General features: G+C 37.9%; 1 pseudogene; it reads left to right on the forward strand.

The window, feature by feature from the left end:
- Window positions 1-309: 309 nt before the first annotated feature.
- LOC132612515 (5S ribosomal RNA) lies at window positions 310-426 on the forward strand (annotated as a pseudogene).
- The last annotated feature ends 3,809 nt before the right edge of the window (window positions 427-4,235 follow it).

Genomic DNA, 4,235 nt, shown 5'->3' on the forward strand with positions numbered 1-4,235 from the left:
AATTATTCCAGGATATCATTAATAGGTGACAAATGGGAGTTTTAGAGGAACCGATAACCAAAGTACTTATGGATAACTGCGACTAAGATGTTTTAGCCACCACTAGGAATCTTAAATTTAGGAATGGAAGATAGTCGTGTGTTGATCGATGGTTATTATTGAGAGTTCCGAAGGCTAAACCAGCATTTGCTCGGTCAGGAAAGTAAGGGATCTTTCCAATTTGGAGGAGATGCATTACAAGAATTTTATTGGGATCCATTAGAACTTCAACTCGCTCTAGGTCATGCGATAAAGGTCACGTAGCAGACTGGATGCGATCGTACCAGCACTAAGGCACCGGATCCCATCAGGACTCCAAAGTTAAGCGTGCTGGGGTGAGAGTAATACTAGGATGGGTGACCTCCTGGGAAGTGTACTAAGAGTCCTACAATTTAGATATAAGAGAAGGATGAGGGACTAGAATAACCGCAGGGAAACTAGAAGCATGTGAGACCCATGGTTGGAAATTCTAGAAGATCGCAAAGGATGAGGCGGGCTAGGTCAAAGAAGAGAAAGAAGGTGTGTCACAACTCCAGAATTAGGACGAGTTCAAATAGTACTAGAGATACCTTGTAGGTAAGGCGTTAGTAAAGATGTATATAAATGATATTTTCTGTGGAGTTACGTAAATCAGTATATGCGCCCCGGTAGTCACATCTAAGTATTACCATCAATGATCTCACATCCATATTCCATCTAAGTATTCCATCCATATTCAATTCGATCACATATAGCCAAGTTACCATCAATGATCTCACATCTAAGTATTAATCCGAAATCATTCTAACATGGTTCAAGAATCACTTCAAACAATTCACATAATATTCCAAACAATCTAGCCAATATGCCATTCCACCCGAAACCATCCAAATGCAACAAGAACCATAACAACATACTTCCTTCTTTCTAATTCAATTACAACAACCCAACTTACAATCTTCCAAACACATGTCTCATTTCCAAATTCATGAAGTATATTTACAACATACACATTAGCAACTCTATTCTTATAATTATAAGGAACCATACTAATGTCACATTAACTTCTTCCATAATCCACAAACAATTACAACTTCATTTTCAACCATTAAATCCTCATTTTACATCATAGAATCCACAACTCAACAATCAAACTACTAAATAAAATTATTTCATCTTTCCTACACAACACCACTATATTCGGCCAAGCACCATACACACATATTTCATGAATTTCATTCATTTCCACATACTACAATACTCAACAACATGCATAGACCATCAATAACATATGAAAGAGAGTTAAACCTTACCCTTTTCCTCTTAGCTCTTCAACTTGGCTAGAGTTGCTCCTCGTAAAAATGGATGGTTTTATTGCTCCAACAATTATACCACGTTAAAGAGGACCTTCAAATTAGTAGGAAAGCTAAAAGAAAATTATTTTTCTTGGCCAATATTGTGGACACCATTTTCGGCCAAGCCATGGCCGAATGGTGCCTTCGCTCCTTTTCTCCATGCTTCTTGAATTTTCTAAGGATGAAATAAAAATATGACCACTTGGTCATCTAATTATACACATGGATAATTAATTTAATTGGGCCAAGCCCACCCCAAGTGCACGACCAACATGGCCCTTTTTATTGAAGCCCACTTTTTTTTTTATTGTTTGTATTTAGTCTTGTAATTCACGAAAAATATTTTCCAAATTCCGAATTTGCCCTTAGCCTTCCGTCATATTACCATAAACCATCTTGTGAATTTTCCTTTTTACCATTAGCTTTTCTCAATATTTCCATACTAATAATATTCATAAATAATATTCATAACAACTTGTACATTAAAATAATTTTGGAAAATGGTCTTGCCCTTAACTTCTCGCAATTATCCGAACGTACAAAATACGGGCTATAACAATATACATATAACGTGCCCTGGCCCTCTAGTGAGGGACGCGGTAAAAATCGTGTATGTCATCATCATATATCACATATACATATAACGTGCCCCGACCCTCTAGTGAGGGACGCGGTGAATAAAATCATGTATGTCAATATCATGTATCATATATGCATGAACGTGCCCCGGCCCTCTAGTGAGGGACGCGGTGAATAGAGTCATCATATGCCATCCTGGTCGCCGCCCCGTCATCATATCATCATATCATCATATCATATATATATATAACATGCCCCGGCCCCCAAGTGAGTGACGCGGTGAACAATGCAATGGAGTACGCACGAGAACATACCCTGGCCCGGGACGCAGTGAAAGATGCATTGAGGCATGCACGAGCAGAGTAGTGAGAAACTATATGCACATAAATCAAATTTTAAGACTCGATGAATAAGTACTCAAGACGACACTTGAAGGATCACAAACACATTTCGGGTCAATCTGAGTTAGTATAAGAAAGTTATGGACATTTTTACTACAGAACCTCTACGAACGTTTTCCAAAGCAATCCAAGACTGAATACAAAAGTTAGAGATATTAATGCTTACAGAACCCTTTAAGGGACATGAACTCTTTATGCTTTACTCATTGTTCAACCATACAATAAGCTCAACCATACCGAGCGTACCCGTGTCAAGAAGTGAATAAGAATCATAGACAAATTCGGAAACATATCATATAGAGCTTCGGAATCATAGATATGTATCAAAACCATATGAAATAGCTCATGGAAATCAAGAATATTAGCCATCCTAGTGGCTCTAAGAATAGGAGTTTCTTTGGAATCATATATATACGTCGTCTGTTAGTTTCATAAGGATCATGCCAAAAGAAAGAAAGGGTAAGCCTTACATACCTGTTCGACCGCCTATAAGCTACGCTTATTCGTCCAAGCTTGTAAGTCTACATTTAAAAGGATTCATACTGACGTTAGACTCTGTCATCGCACATTTGTACCATATTTCAAATAATACTATTTTATATTCTGCCAAAAATCGGGTAGCATCTCCCCTGTTTATATGCCTAGCCCGAATTCCAATTCAGCAACCAACAACATCAACAACAATACCAATAGTATTAACATCATTTCCAATACCAACGAATGTCATAAAACAGCCTGCACACTGTTTCCTAAATTCCTCCACCAACCAATTTGTGGTATAACTATTTAATAATTTTATCTCCGTAAAGAAGCTGAAATTAATACCAATAACATAAATTACAACATCCTCCACATTTTACAAGTTAAATACATTTATTATCATCCAAAATTTTCTTCAAGTTTCATTCCATAATTCACTACACCAACAAACGAATTTATCAGGCTATTCTCTCCGTGCTAATCCGTCGAAACTCTAAATAAACTCGTTAACAATGAAAAGGAACCTTTTTCATACCTTAAGCATGCAGCCACCATGTTATCACTCTCCTCCTTGGTTGATTTTTAGCTCAAATTGAAGACAACGCAGCGTACAACACTTTTTCCTTCATGGGCTTTGGGATTCGGGGCTCAGATTTCGATCAAAATTGGTTTTTCTTCTCCAAGACTCTTTTTCTCCCTCTCCCAATAATTTTCTGGGCGTTCCTGGTCTTAAAATGAGGAGGAAGGCCGAAATTTTCACTTATAAAGACATGGGTAATGGGCCTAACCCGGTTGGGCTCGGATTGGGCCTAGCCCACTAACCTTTCTGCCTTAAAACGTCCATATCTCCTTATTACGATGTCACCTATGGACCCACAACCTATGGTTGGAAATATAATTCAATTATCTACAACTTCTATTCTTGGTATTTTTCCAAATTCCAAACTTATAATACCGTTTTTGCCCCTCGAATTCAGATCACCCGAAAACGTTACTTAAAAATATTTGTTTGGAGGACTTCCACTTTGATTCGGCTCAAGGGTCCTTCTTTAGTTGTGTTCAACTTCACATATGTGCTTCATATAACTTGTCATGTGTCCTAAAAATCTCGACGTGCGGGCCCCACCTCAGCTTATGAATAATCTGATGTACAAAAGTACGGAATACAACATTATCAACGTGAGTTTAAATTATGTGGCAACAACATGATTGTCAATTTTGAGGAAGCGCGTGTCACGCTCATGCTCTGAAAATGCGGGGTATAACAAGAAGAACATAGAAAATGGGCCATTACTGAGTGAATAGTGTCACAATTGAATGATAGTTGAATGGAATCATGAACGTTGATAGGTTGTGATGATGAATACGTTATAAGTGGCGTATAGACCATGGAATAGGTGTG

The sequence above is a fragment of the Lycium barbarum genome, chromosome 9 (assembly GCF_019175385.1).
Source record: "Lycium barbarum isolate Lr01 chromosome 9, ASM1917538v2, whole genome shotgun sequence".
NCBI classification, from domain to species: domain Eukaryota; kingdom Viridiplantae; phylum Streptophyta; class Magnoliopsida; order Solanales; family Solanaceae; genus Lycium; species Lycium barbarum.